We start from the raw sequence: 15,677 nt of genomic DNA, 5'->3' as shown, positions 1-15,677 counted from the left end.
TCAGACACATACAGTTTTTAACTGCATAATTTGAGGGAACTCCTATCTGCTATATTCGGCCTGAAATTCTGTTGCCTCTTGGATAAAAGTATTTTTTTGTCTTCAGATGTGACACTGATCTGTTCCATTCATTCAGTGGGATGGATGATAAATCTGCACAGTATTTATATAAGATAAAAATCTGATCTTAGTTTTACTGTCTGTTGTTTAATCTCTTGGATGTCTACTCCTTGAGGTTGTCTATATAATTCCTATATCTGTAGCTGCTTTTTGAAGCAGTCCATCAAAAGCATTTGAGATCATCCTGACTGAAGAATTCCATAGAAGTGATAGAGATAATAAAGCTTGTAAAGCAGTTGGGTAAAACTGTATTGCCATAAATGGTTTTAATTTATATATGAATCTTCTGTCCCAAACTGCTTATTTTGTACATAAACCTAAACACTCCTGGCAGCTGATGGGTGAAAATAAAGGTGCTTAAACAGCAATCTAATGAGGAAAGGGCATTTCACTATTACAGAGTTGGTATTATTTTATATTTCCATTTATTACACTTTTTTAAATGTATAAACCACAGATTTGAATTCTCAAAGTCTTCAGCTTGGATTTTGTGAGTAGTTTAAATCTTCTCACCTCTCTGCTCGTAACTGGTTTTTAAGAAAAAGAAAAGCTTTTGTTTAAAATGTAAAATTTTGACTGTATTAAATTCTGTTAGTACCCTTCCTTTTTAAGAAATAAAATGTATATTCCACTATGCTGAGATCCAGTAATTTTGTTCTCTAGATAGCATACTGTGTGGTGTACAGCTTCACTGCCAGCATTACACCTGCACTTTGCAGTGAAGTTGGTAGACACTAAAGCAGCTGATCGCCTTTTTGGGAGCAGGTTCTTGATATGCATTTCCCATGTGTTAAGGGTGCTGATAACAGCTATACGATTCCCTCCTTTTATTTTCTGGATGAATTGATTTCAAAAGCATTGCAAGGTTTTCTGTTTGTCCTGCAGTGACTCTTCATTGAACTCTCAGGTAGGGGGCAAAATATGAGAACAAGTCACCCATGGTCTCTTGGACCGTGCTTTGTCTGTTACATTTGGGCTGAGAACATCCACAAAATAATCAGAATTTTACTTTTTTTCAAGGAAAATAATTAAGGTTCTGAATTTTTTTTTTTTTAACTAAACCTTGGTTGGTTGGTTGATTGATTTGTTGAGGGTCACTTCAGCATAATCTCTAGATAAACTGCAGTAAGAATCTTTGTTGGATTTTCACTTTTGTAAAATGTTTACTGGATGAGTAGTGATGGAGGGTGGTAGCAAGGAACAAACAAACTGTCAGTGAGTTGTTTTTCTCTGGCTATCTTCCAGAGTCATGTCAGGATTAGTGACCCAGGCAATTTGTTTATGAAAGCAGAAGCCCTTCCTATTTAGAGGGAGGGGCCTGACCTATACTGCATACTAAAGGAGGAGGATTTGACACGGCCAAGCCAAGGATTTGCCCTAGAAACTGAGTGGATGCAAGGCTGTGCTTGATGTATCCTTCTGATGTTACATGGCCTTAACAGAGTGGAGGATATTTGGCATTTTTTCCCTGTTGGGATATCAGCTGGCAGCAGCACCAATGTTTGTTACGCTGCCTTCTTTTCAGGGAGCTTGAATGTTCTCTTGGGTGGGTGGGGAGTGAGTTTATAAATGTACTAACTCTGCCCATTATATTACTAGTTTCCTTTGGGAAATGTTGCAGCTATTAGTGATCTGAAATATGACAGCTGCTTACTCAGCCTTCTTCCTGTTGTGTACTGAAGATCTGCTGATCTTGGGACTTCAGATACATTGGTACTCATTTTTGCTCCTGCTGGCTACACCAGATCCACAGAAGATCAGAAAGGATCTGTCTCCACTTGGTTCTGTAGCACTCAGTAATGTCAGTGGAATGCTGTGGCTGAGAAATGTGCAAAAGAGCTGCATCTGCCAAGCGCCTTGGGGCTTTTTGCTTGTTGGCTGTGGTTGTTGGCTGGACATGACCATTGAGAAAATTGACATGTTTCTGCAGTGTCTCTTAGGCTTCTGAGGAAATGGAGAGCAAACTGACAATGAGAGTCAAGCCAAAAGCTGATGGTATAGCTATGATAGTCTTGTACTTAAGTGGGTGGGGTGTCCCTGAGAAATAATTGCAAAATAGTAATTATGAGACTAACCTTCCTCTCATAAGGAAAGGAGAGGAGGTGAAAGAGGCTGGCTTGGGAGGTGGAATGGAAAGTTATTGGCAGTATTCCAGATGTTGCAAGAGGTGAGTTCACATACCTTATCCCTCTATGTCTGATCACAATTTCTATGATCAAAACTGGTTCTTGTATGCTTTACTCCCGAAATATTTTTCCAGCTTGCAAGAGCAGGCCCAGCACCCGCCCTACCCCCGGGTGAAGGCTGGAGCAGCAAGGCTTTGTGCCAGATCCACGTGCGTGTTCCAAGGGGGCAGTGAGGTGGCAGTAGGGCCCCCTGCCCCAGGCTTGGTGCTGTGGCCGCACCTCGTGCCCTCCTGTGCTGCAGAAGGATGGGGGTGGCTTCCAAGCAGCTGCTGCTTCAGCCTGCGTTGTCTGCCGGTGCATTCATTTTGTCCTGATGATTGCTAATTTGTTCCTAAAGCTTTATAGGGCGTAAAATGTAAAATACATCATTTGAGGAGAAGTAATCTCATCTTCTCCTAAATTCACATACTGCTTCAGTCCATCAAGCCATGCTTGCTCTGGTGTCCTGTTCCTGCACTCTGCTTGCAGCCAGGGATAACTTGCCGTTCCAAATCTTTATCCCGAAGGAAAGGCTGGCTTCATCGAGTCGTACAGCCGGGCGGATGCCGCGCTGTGACACGGTCTGCGGCTCCCGCCGTCCCCGCACGGCCCCGCGGCGCTGCAAATGGCGGCCGAGCCGCGGCCCCCCGCGCCGCCGCGAGGTGGCGCTGCCGCAGCGCGCACCGCCCCGAGCGGGCCCCGCCCGCCGCAGGGCAGCGCCGCGGCGGAGCTCGGCCGGGAAAGGAGCGGCTTCGGCTGCCGGCTGCGGCACCTGCCGGGCCCCCGCGGCTGTCCGAGCCTCCGAGCCGCCTCCCCGCACCCCTCCGAGCCTCCGAGCCGCCTCCCCGCAGCCCTCACGGAGGCTCTCGCGTCAGGGCCCGTGCGCCCTGCAGCCCCAGCGCTGAGGGGGGCCAAAAATAGCGGGTGGCAAAGGCTGAGGGTCTTGTGACAGTGCGGGCTCCGTGCTGCGCTGAAACACAGGGCTGAGGCTCTGGATTCTTTGGGGCCTGCCCAAGTCAAGACGCTTCGGGACTACCCAGAGAATGTCCTGACTGACTAAAGGCAACCTGTCCTTTCCTTTTGCCAAGGCCCACAGAAACGTAAGGATGCAAACAGCAGCTGGAGTGAGTAGTGGGAGAGAGCAAAAGTGTCTCTAGTGTTCCCCAAGGTCCTGCAACAGGGGAAATGCAGCCAAGGAGTCCCAGAAGGGCATTGCCTGCCATCGTGAACGACACCTTAAGGTGCCCAGGTTGCCACAGTACACCAAGCCTGAGGGAAATGCTTCCCTAGCCCTAGAGCTGGCTTTGTCCTGAGCCTGTGAGCAAGGTGAACCAGTACGCCCAAAGCGTGACTAAGAGTAGCAGGAGTGACCCTATTCTCTTCCCTGCCTCACCCCAGCCCCTGGCTACTGTGGCCAGAGAGGTTACAGAAATTAAGGAAATTCATTTCCTAAAAACCCAGAAGGAAAAGAGGTGACCTCTTTCTTGCCTCTTTAAAGATCTGGGAGGACCCTGAAGCATGACACTAATGATATGTAACCAACTTACAGAGGATGCAATACACTGCGGTTTCAGCTCTGTACCAATCCCTCTGGGGACCAGTTTGGGGACATAATTGCAAGCTTCATTTCAGACCTGTGTATGGCTCATTCTAGGCTCCCTCCTCTTCTGCCATGCGGTGACTACCAGCCTGCTGAGTCTCTTACCAAATTAGGCTTCTTCTGCCCACCTTCCAGCCTGACAGGCTGTCACAGAAGTTTATACCATGGCTGGCTAGGAACTTCTTTCTAATTTTAATTCTAAATGTATTTATGATCCATATGAGCTTCTAAGAGAAGAAATTAGACATTTGTCCTAGCATATCTTTTTGATACATGGATGCCATCCCCTCTCAAATTCTCCTGTTTAAGATTAAACAAGCTCCACGCTCAAAATGGCCACTCACAAGCCTGCTCTGTACCTGCTGCAGGTCAGCTCCATCCTTCCTGAGGAGGGGTGTCTAAAGCAGCATCTGCAATGCCAGGTGAAGAGGTACCTTGCACTTGCTGGTCTCTCCAGACAATTCTTTGATGGGCAAATCCTTGAACTGAGTCTTTATTCAGAGCCAAATTGGCAGCACATGGGCAGTGTCCACCCCCTGCATGACTTCTTCCATTGCTCCAACTTGAGGGACGTCTTGTTTACAGCATTCTGGGGTGAAACACTACTGGTTTTGATAACTCTCCCTGTGACTGTCAGAGCCCCTTTCTTAGACAGCTCCTCGCCCACCTTGCCTCTTCCCTCCTGGTTCCTGTGCCAAGAACAGTCAGTGGGAGATGGGACAATTATGCAGGCCCTTGCTCCAGACCATCTGTCTCTTGCCCTCACTCTGAGGGACAGGATGGTGCTGGAGTATCATGTTTCTGCAGTAGAAGGTAGGTTTCCCCCATCTAGATCCCTTCTGCTCTTCTCCAAGGAATTGTGATAACCCTGTGGCTCAAGGAGAAAGGAATGACCTTTCTAAAGTTACAGAGAGAGGCTGAGGGAAAGAAAGGAACACTGCTGGTCCTTGCCAACAAGCAGGGCTCTGAGAGGTGAAGGAAAGAATGTTGGAGGACTGTTGATGGCCAAGGAGGGCTGGAAGAGGACATGTCCTCTGGGTACCACCAGTGCTGTGCTGAGGTGCTGCATGTACCTCTGTGGCAGTACAAAGAACTGCTCAGCAGAACCCAGCAGGACCAGTTGCCCCCACGGGCTGGCCATCCACACAGCCTGGCTGAGGCTGTGGGGAAAAGAGCTGGAGAAGGAGGACAGGGGAAGGTTTAAAAATAGTTCCCCTCTCATTTTTGCAGCTGTCATTCATGGTGCACAAGCCAGCCTGAGGCCTCCCAGCTCCCATCCACATTACGCCTTACATAATGGGAGACACGTGGGCATCGCTTCAGGCCAGGAACAGGCATCAGGCTGGGAACAGGCAGGGACGTGACATTTACGCTACCCTGCCAAAGCCGATGAGCAACTCCAGGGTGTCCAGGCCCTGAAAACAGCCTGTGGGTTGGGGAAGGCAGCTCATGTGGCTGTCAAGGGCAATGCAGCCACAGCCACAGCCTGGAGAGGAGGCAAGGGAGAGCAGGATGCAACCCAAGATGAAGACTGGCCTCCGTATTGGCTGCTGGGAGAAAGCTGGTCCAGCCTGCCAAGCCACTGTGGTGCTTCTGGAGGAAACAGCTGTGGGAAAGGATTGGCAGCTGTGAGGAGGTCTGTGGGAAACACCACAGTAGGTCCTGAGGGGTGACTGCCAGAGGGCAAGATGTAGCCTCAGGCAGCAGACAAGGAAGGAGGAGTGCAGAGGTGGCAGAGAGAAGCAGAGAACAGGGATTGTAGAGCAGCTTTCCAGGGAGGGGAGCTGGAAAAGAAGCACAGGAGGTGTGGGAGGATAGGTCTGGGGAGGAGGAAAGGGACAGCCAATGAAGGATGGAACAGTGTTGAGGGGAACTGGTGTGAGAAGGGGGCTGAGGGGATGAGGAGAGTTTTGAGAGGGAGGCAGGGTGGGAAGGGCAGTTCTGGAACTGTTGGGGGTTAGGGAAATGGAGGATGATTGAAGTGCTAGAGGGAAAGGTGATGGCCCACCAGAACCACAGAACTGCCTATCCTTTTCTGCCACCTTGGTGCTACAGGACAAATGTTGCAAAGGGAAAAAGAGCATTCCATATCTCTCCATGTCAGCCATGCTAGGCTCAGGTGCTGCTCCCGCGTGTTTTTTCCCTACCCTCCTCAAGTCTCCTCAGCTTGGAAAACTGCTAGCTCAGGGAAATTCCAGAGACAAGGGGCTGCGCATGTGGCAGCAGGTCAGGAGGACAGAGCTGGGCAGCACTGGGGAGGCCACTGCTCTACACCTGTGAGCCTCAGCCTCCCAGCCAATCTCATTTAGAAACCCTCCCACCTTCTGGCCAGGAACTGAGCCATATGTCTGCTCACTGTAGGATCCTCTCTTCTTTCAAAGATCACTGGCTTTCATGCTTTATATGCCAGCAGCCAGACTGCCTTGGGTAAGGCATGAGTCACTGTAGTGTGGTTATTTAAAGTGTGTCTCCTTAGCGCCAACCACGTGCCTGTGCTGTGCAGGCTGAGAAGGAACGCGCTGCTGGACCCCAGAGTTTGCATGCAGAGGGCCAGCCGCTGAAAGACAGGCTGAGACTGAGCTGGCTTCTCCCAGAGCTAAGGGAAACCTTGACATTTCTCAGCAGCCCCTGTCAGTGGGGAGAACAATGTGGCCCATCCCAGTCTCAAACCACACCAAGCTATTTCCACATCCACAAAACAATCATACTTTATGGGAGGTGACTGTGTTGCCTGGGTGCTCAGCAGATCTGGGGCTGGTTTGGCAGCCACGCAGTCACCCACTGCAGACGAGGCATGACCTGGACTCGCTAGGATGGTGCTGGGATGGTGCTTGGGTTTTCCTAAGGCTGGAACAGAAGATGGAGTCCAATCCTGAAATTTCAAGCATCTAAGGACTTCTAACAACTGTTGGGGAAATGGATGCCTTAGCTAGTAAATATTTATGGCATATTCTAACTCCTCACTGCTGTTTTCCATTAGGACTGACATCCCAGAGCAGTGAGTAAGTCCTAGTGTATGTCCTCCCTGGCTCTGCATCATTCAGCTGGACCCATTGCAAAGGCTGCTGGCCTGTGAATGAGTCGAGGTTTGTTTTCCCCTGCATCCCACTGGCACCAACTGAGACCCTGAGCACACTATGCTTTGGCTGGGTCTTGCCATTGTGCCCCACTGAGGAGAGGTGGTAAGTAACAGTCAGCCTTGGCAGGAAGTTTGAGGAGCTGCTGTTGACCAAGCTGAGGCAAAACTGGGCATTTGTAGCATATGGAAAAGGAAGTGTCTCTGGTGAGCATTATGTCTGTGTTGGCAAGTCAGCACGAGGAGCTGAGAGAGCAGAGCAGAGTTTTGCAGGGGCACCATGTGCAGGCCAGTTAGACGGAAGATCTCATCTGTGTTTCTTCACACAAGTGATTTTCTCTGGCCCAGAGCAGAGACTGCACCTCTGATCTCCCAGTCTGGGGCAGCAAAAGCTCAAAGCTGTTGTCACTAGTTGCAGGGCACTGAGACGCCAGGATGTATCCGCATCTTTCTCTTCCTTTGCACCAGGCCCCTTGGGATCAAAACAGCCCTTTCCCAAAGACTGGCTGCTTCTGCTGCCTCTTGTGCAGGCCTGGGCCCACATTAGACTTTCAGGTTTTTCTCACCCCTTTTTCCACTGGTGTGAGATGCCTGGTTGGACCCATGCAAGATCACTTTTTCTCTCCTGTAACATAAGTAATTTAGATTCACAGTGTCACAGAATGTATCAGGGAAGGTATTTGTGGCAATTGCTCACTAGGCCTTTCCAGAAGAAGCCAGGCTTATCTCTTCCAAGACAGCAACAGCAGGAGAGAAATGTGCCAGCTATGGGAGCTGTTATCCTTTTCATACCCAGGTCCTTCCTGCCTCCCTTCTCTGACCTCTTGGAAGGCCGCTCTGTCTCTTTGTGTTACCCTTTGCTTTCTCCTTTCTCCATCTCATTTGCTTGACTAGACTTCCCACTAATGATATTGTTGTCCTAATCTTAAGGATGCCACTCTGAACTATGAGTCTGTTTGCAAGCTGAGACACCTTAGGCCTGCCTGGTATTAGGTCAGAAAAAAACTATACTTGTTGGAGTTGTTGAAGTTGGCACCAAACACTTGAGAGCCAGCAGTGGAAGGCTCTGACCCAAAGCCCAGTCTGGATGGTGGGTAGCCTGGAGCTGCGTTCAGGCAGGATGCTACCCTGATACCTTGACAACAATGCGTCCAATTAAGCCCTGTGGTATTTTTGTAATAGCAGAGCTGTGAATTGCAGCTTCCCAGCTAAATTGCACTTGAGTAATGCTCTCATGACTTGACTATCTCTGCAACATTTTAATTAGTCATTTCTGTCTTCCCTACCACGACATGGTATTAGTACAGAATTATTGTTATTAGTACAAAATGGCTGCCGTGATACCCACTGTCACACAGCTCTTTTCAAGATGGAGCTGTGTTTCAGCAGCATTGGGTATTTTTGGAGCCATTGTGTGAAAGAAGCATCAATATTACAAATGCAGACCCAAAAGCAGACTTTTTCCCTTTTTTTCTTTGCAGCCCACTGAGAGCCTGACACCCAAGGGCCATAATGCTCCCACAGAAGTCAGCTCTCATACTGAGTACAGCAGAGGCGGAAACAGGCCCTGGGGAAGGACAGCAAAGACAGGAGCTTGGGATGGAAAAGATTCAGATGATCCATGTATCCTGACTCCTCAAACATAAGCAAGCAGAGCTGGATCTATACTCCTGCTTTATACAGAGCCCTGGAAGGAGCAGTGTGTACTTGTAGGGTAACACAGCATGGTGATCATAAAAACCTGCCTCCCTTTTTGGCTCGAGCAATTAGCCCATACTCAATGTTTCCATTAGTAAGAGAACTGAATGATGGCATTAGGTAGTTTGACATAATCCTGTTTGTCTACAAAGAAGGTACAAACTCCTGCTTCTGTAAGCACAGCAGGAGTCAAACTGCATCAACAGCTTCTTTGGTCATAGCTCTAAGCCTCTTTTTAACCAGTTCTTCAACCTGCTTGGAGAAAACTCCTTAAGCTCTTGCTGCATGCCAAGTTGCACACTCATCACTGCACCGCCTATACACTTCTAGACAGTTTCCACCACTCCTCTCCTCTCCTCTCCTCTCCTCTCCCTCTCCCTCTCCCTCTCCCTCTCCCTCTCCCTCTCCCTCTCCCTCTCCCTCTCCCTCTCCTCTCCTCTCCTCCCCTTCCTTCTCCTCCTCTCAGCTTTGCATTGGGATCAGTAATTCCCAAGTGCCTTGGGCCATTTGTGATAGACACACAGTGCAGGAATTTGGTAATACAGAGCTTCTTTCATCAGACAATGACATTTGTTCCCCTCTATCATCATGTTGCATCAACATGAGCGACACATAAATGCCTTGTTGCCACTTAGCTTCTGATTAACCACCTTTGGGGTTTAATGAGCTTTCCTCCTGCTGTAAACCAGTGGCCACAGCTATGGTCACTGTTGTAATCCCAAAATAATTTTGGACATCCTGGGAGGGGTGGCAGAGCCAAATGCAGCTGCAACATCCTTCAGTGACTGAAAGTTGCTTTGGAGACTTCTGCAAAGCAAGAACACACCGTGCAAAACCCATCATCCCAGCTGGTCTGCAAAGACTGGTCTTAACAAGCTGGTTCAAATGTGCTTCCCTCATCTCTAGCTGTGCTTCTGCAATCCTCACATCTGCCACCTGCTCCATCATTAGCTCTTGGGCTGCAGCCAAAGACTGTGGCAACACCTGAGCTACTAATTGGGCTATTGCAGCAGTGGTAGCAGAGCAGGGACCCGGCTGCCAGCCAAGCCAACTGCTCCAGGATGGGCTGGTGTGCAGCCAGCGCTCCCACTGTGTAACGCAGCCACAGCTCCCGCAGCTACCTGCTGAGGCCAATGGTTTTGGAAATGCTGTTTCTCTGTATGGAGGGCAGCTGTTGCCAGACAGGCAAGGCATATGTGGGAAGTGGAGAAGATCCGGAAGAGCTGTAGAGGGGGAAAAAGAGGAATCAGCTGCTTGCAGGTGAATGGCACAAGGGAGATAGGTACATCAGAAGTCAAAGGGAGAGATAGGGCTGCTCACTGATGGCAGAACTCTCCCTTACACCCTACTGCTGGCTGCTGTTTGCTCCTAGGATCAGGCCCCAGCGTTTAGGGAAAATAATCCCTTGGAGCAAGGAAGATAGAGAGGTGAGGGAGAACAGGATAGGGCTTTGGAGAAAGACGCTTCCCAAGATCCCCAGGTGGATGAGTTCCTATGTGGGGAATGTAGCATCCATAGTGGCATTAGCTGGTGTCATATCCAGAGGGCTGGGAAGCCTTTCCATACCCTTGGGGTCTTCCTGTAGCTTTTGGCAGCATGTGCATGTACCAGCAAACATTACAGAGGTGCAGTCACATCTGTTCACCTTCCTTTCTACTCCACCTGCTGAACAGATCCACAAAGCAGAGCAGACACACTCATCTGTGGGCCAGTTTGAGCATTTAACTCCCTGAGGTCAGACCTGCTTTGCTTAGCAAGGTGTGAAGAGGCCAGCATTCACCCAGCACGAGTGAATGCTTTGGCAGGGCAGGCTCCAGGCAGGAGTGAAGACAGCTGCACCCCTGGGTAAGAGGCTTTTAAATGTTTGTAGGGTGGAAAGCCACAGCCCTGCAGCCTGCTTTGCTGGTGCAAGAGCCTAGAAAGCCAGCCCCTATCACCACAAAGATGAGTAAGATCCTGCCAAGTGCCAATTACAGCTAGGAGGAACAATAACCACTTCCCCCACCAGTATTTGCAGGTTAAGAGAGTGGTCTCATCAGGCACAGGAGCAAAGGAAAAGCTGTCTGTGCATTTGGCTGGCAGGGGAGCAGCACAGCCTGCAGTGGAGACCGCTTTCTGTCTGCAGACCTTGCAGGGAGAGAGGATAACATTAAAGACAGTGAAATTAATGTGTGGGGGGAGGGGGGGAGGCTTGCTAATTATACCTTCCACAACAGAGTTGTGGAAAACAACTAGGAAAAACACTTGGGAAGGGTTTGTTGGGGGGTTTTGTGAGGTCAGATCCAGCTCCCTGTACCCAATTCCGTCAAGGTTAACAAACGTCACTGGATAAAATCATTGGGTTTTTGTCATCCAGGCAAACACAGTGACACCCCTTCCCTTTGCCCTTTTACCTCCTGGCTGTGGAAGCCAAAAGGCACATCCAGCCAATTGTGGAAAGCTTTGTCACACCAGTGAGGTGACACAGTCTTCTCCAGTATAATGCTGTGGTCTGGCTTTTGTGGCTTCCTCTTGGGGCCCACCCCCAACAGCACTTGCAGCCCTATGAGGGCAGAGCAGCTCTGGAGAAGACACTTGTGCAACTTTGTATTACATTCCAGGTATGTTAAAAGAAGATATCCAGCTCAAACCAGTTCTGGACTATGAAGCTCTACTGGCCGGACAAGGCAAGGGTCAGCATACAACTAAGAGAGACCTCCACTTCTAGTCACACTTTGAAGACTACTATTGTCGCCCTCAGATGGCCTCATTCAATCAGTTCATTACACTTTCCAGGAAAGCTCCATCACAGGTAGAGATCAGTCAGGTGCTGCTGGAAAACTCACAGGTCTTAGCAGTTACCCTGTGCACTCAGAGGAGTCACCAGTTCAGTCTAAGGCACCCCACAATACTGGAGTCAAGCTTGGATGAACTATGGTCCTTTCATAGAGTTTTAAGTTGCACACTGGGAAGCCTGGAGTAATTTATTTAAAAATATAAAGTAAAATCTTTTCAGCTGTGATGTTGTCTGTGTGTTCACATAAAACTGTGGTCAGTGGCTTTCTCCTTCAATAAATACTGGCCTTGTATGACTGATGGAGTACATGCTGGTTACAGGCTGTATTATTCTCTGCTGGTGATGGAGCTCTTGTAGCCCCCCACTGTCACCTCTATAACTATTGACTTTGGGAAGGTTTCTACTGAAGTTCTGTGACTGGTCAAAAAAATTACATAACAAGTATTTCCATGAAAGAAAATTTTGAATTTTCAAACAGCACTGTACCTTTGGAGAAGAAAATAATTCCAAGATTAAAAATAAAGCCTTATCAAAACAAAATAATCTTTCTTAGCTGGCTTTGACTGGTTATTCTCAACAGTCAAGTCTCTCATTTGAAGAACCAAGTGATGTCTCTCTTGCATGGTTGATCTGTGGTGTGATTTATAACCCAGACCATAAAAATTTTTCTTTGTTTATGTTTCTAAAAACCAGCAATTTGTGGTTCCCTGTGCTGATGTGTTAGCACTTAGACTGTGGGTTATAGCATCCAATGCCTTGTCCAACAGTGATGGCTTACACTGCACTCCTCAGCAGTGCAGATCACCTTCAGCTCTGCCTTGGGGCATCACAGCCGACCTGTGTTCTTTCTGGTCTTGTTTCATTAGATCTTATTCTGTCTGGATTTGTCAAGCCCTTTCCCTTCCTCAGTGGTGGCTGGCAGCTGGCAGGTGGCATGGCTGCGAGGGATAAGATGCCCTTCCCCAGCTCCTTCCCATTCTTTTGCATCACCTCCTTTCCTACTCAGAGCAGCTCCCAGTGCTGGAGGATCAGTGTGAGGCAGCAGAAGAGACCAATGGTTGCCAGCCCAGTTCTCGTACTCTCTATGAGTGCGGTGAAGCCATGGCCTCCCCCCAAACCTCGGCATCTCCATGTCTGTGCTGGAGGCAACAAAAGCACCGTGACTCATGGCCCCCCGTAAGATCTGGCCAGGTCCCCAGAGGGAAACACTGTGCCAGGACCAGCCCAGATTGAGAGTTGGAGGAGGATCATGTATGAGAGTTCAACAAGCAGGGAGAAAGGTGGGGATGAGGAAGCTCTGCTTGGCTGTGCTCGCAAGGATGAAGGCCCATGCAGTTGCTGTCCATGTTGGGTCACTGGGAACATGCACCTTTTCACCAGGTAGGAATAGGAAGAGGAGAGTTCCTGCTTTCCATGCACCTTTTCACCAGGTAGGGATGGGAAGAGGAGAGTTCCTGCCTTCTCTGCCTCCCCATAACATCAGCACCTGTGTATAAATACCTCAGATGTCCTTGGGGTGCTGTCCTCCTTCCCTCTGCTCTTCAGTCCTTCCTTGGCTCATGTTTGTAGTCTTCCAGACACCACTGCTGCTCTTTTCCCTGTGTTCTCCACTGTGCTGCCAGTGTGTCCCCACAAGGATGTCAACCCCAGTTCTCCCCTGGCAGGTCTCTGTGGTTCCCCCGTTTTTCTGTGTGGCCCTCAGTTGCCCAGCGCATTGTGCGAGCGCTGCCACTTTGGATGTTGTGGGGGACATTCGGAGTGTCCTCCCAGCTGCAGCTCAGCAATGCTGGGCACAGGTAGGGACAGAGGATGACCTTGGTAGATTTTAGAAAGGTGCCCGAGGCCTGCTGTGACGCCACTCATGCCTCTGAGGGAGCCTGCAGCAGCACATGTTGACACTGAACCTGACCGCAGGAATATCAGGAAATGCAAGAATGCCTGTTGCTGAGGGAAGCTGGACTTGGCCCTTTCGTGAATTTGCTGAGCTCTGCAAGTGAAGCCTGTGAAAGAAGCATTTCCTGCTGCAGCAACATCACCCATTGCCTTCCCTACACCTTGTATGGGTCATTTCAGGTTCATTTTTGTCTCATGAAAGCCTCAGCTGCACCTTCTGTGAGCAGTTTCTGTCTGATTCACTTGAAGGAATACTTTGTCCATGGTGGAAACACCCTCCCAAGTGGTAGGGACACACTCCCTCCCGAGGATCTGCTTCCTTCAGCAGTCAAACTGTGCCAGCCATGTGAGGCCAACAAAAATAAGCACAAATGCCCCCTGCCAACTAGGACCCAGCAGCTGCAGAATAACATGGGGACTACTCATGCCTTCTCAGCATTCAGTAAAGAGGAAGAAAGTTCCCCCCGCACTTCCACCTGTACCATTCCCAGCCCCTTCTCAAGGCAAAGAGGCAAAATTAAATCCTGACACTCTCTACCTCGTTCCTGTGCCTTCTGAGGGCTTCTCAGAGAAGAAAAATGAACTCATTCCTTCCTGACATATGCATGTACCATGCTGGAGTCACTTTTGCCACTGGCAATGGCCACACACAAAACTAACCAGTACAACTCAAAATCACCATGTGTGCCAGATGGGGCTTATCCTTCACTGGAGTGTGTTGGGAATGGAGGGTGAAAGGTTCATTCTTCATCAGATTTATAAAAATATCAAGTTTCTGGAGATGACAACACAGGCAGCAGTGGAGGGACACTGGAAGAACAGCTCGGCAAGGCTGGGGGTGAACATGCTTATGGTTGTGTTTGAATTGGAGCCCTGCCACAAAAACTAAATGAAAAAACGCAAGGTTTTGGAGGTGGCTAACCTTGGCCACAGCCTGCAGCTGGGCTGGTGCCTGTGCTCCGGTGGAGGACGCACATGGGGTGGAAAGACCTATCTAGCCCTTTGCAACTGTGGCGTCAATCTTGCCCCTCACACCTGCTGAGGCCATGGCAGTGCTGTGGCTGCAGCCATGTGAGTATGGAGCAGGTGGCATTGGCAGGAAAACTCCTCAGGGATGCCAAGGACTCAGCGGGTCCTGGCCCCCCTCACTAGTGGTGTTTTTCCATCTCTCAGTCCTGGCATGTCGGCAAGTGCTGGGACACGGGGAGGCACCTGCTGTTGGCAGTGCCCATGCCATGTGTTATTCAATCCCAATAATCCCAAGTCTCCAGGAGGCTCTGGTGCAGCAGGAGATCCTCTTCTGTTGAACTAAACTCAAGCTATTTTGCTGGACCTGTATTTTAAACAGAGTCCAGAGAATGGCTTTTCATGCTTGTCTAAGGCTTTCCTCTGGGCACCAGCCCCTTCCTACTCCCCAAACAGCCCAATTCAAGTCAGACACTGCTGCTGTTGCTGTCACAGACTGAAAAGCCCCAGGCTGAAGTGTGGCATTTTCTACCTGACTTGTCTCCTCCTTTCAGGCAGAAGCCCGCCTTCTTGGTGACTCAAGTCGCAAGTTTCCTTCTTAATAATGCAGTCCCCTATGATGAGTGTCTAAACAATACCCCCACACCCCTTGCTTTGGAGGTTTCAGGAGACAAGTCCCATCTTGCTGCCATGCCTTGCTGGAGTAAGCTGCTCAGGGACTGACTCGGTCATTGTCCAAATATCTGGCAAACACTCCCACACCCAGACACCACCCCACACTGGCCCAGCACAGTGCTCTAGCAGCCCCCCTCTGAAGGCTGATGGAAGGCACATCCCTGCACGCTGCACTACATGGGGTTCAGCTCCCTACACTCCTCCTGCTCCCTGAGACAGCACAGTGATAAATACCTCGGGAAGAACAAGGCTATACTAAACCTCTTCCCTAATCCCTGCTCAGGCTGTGCAGCTATCAGCTGTAAACCAACTCCAGGCCCTACCTGTGCCCAAAAAGGGAAAGGCTCCATGCCTCCCTGCGTCACAGCTGAGCAAATTCAGGGCAAGGATCAGGAAGGCACATAGTCACCCTCGATTTTCCATTTCCAAAAACATGTCTAAGGGCAAGCGTTGTGCATGCTTTAGATAAATGATTACAAGGGGTTTGAGACACAAAGGGGAAAAAATAGTTTTGTCGCCTAGTGCAGTGTGACAGTCACGCGGCACATAGTAGGCATGAGCAGCAGCCCAATTCCTGGGGCTCGCAAAACCAAGGGCACAGCAAGCTCTCCCAGGAAGAAATTTAGGCTAGAGGGGCTGAGGAGGCATGGGGGATGCCAGTGGGAGTCAGCTCCAGTTCCTTGTTTGGTTTCCTCAAGGACATTCAGA

The sequence above is a fragment of the Lonchura striata genome, chromosome 1A, assembly GCF_050655825.1.
Source record: "Lonchura striata isolate lonStrDom1 chromosome 1A, ASM5065582v1, whole genome shotgun sequence".
NCBI lineage: Eukaryota > Metazoa > Chordata > Aves > Passeriformes > Estrildidae > Lonchura > Lonchura striata.
This window is presented reverse-complemented; position numbering follows the sequence as displayed.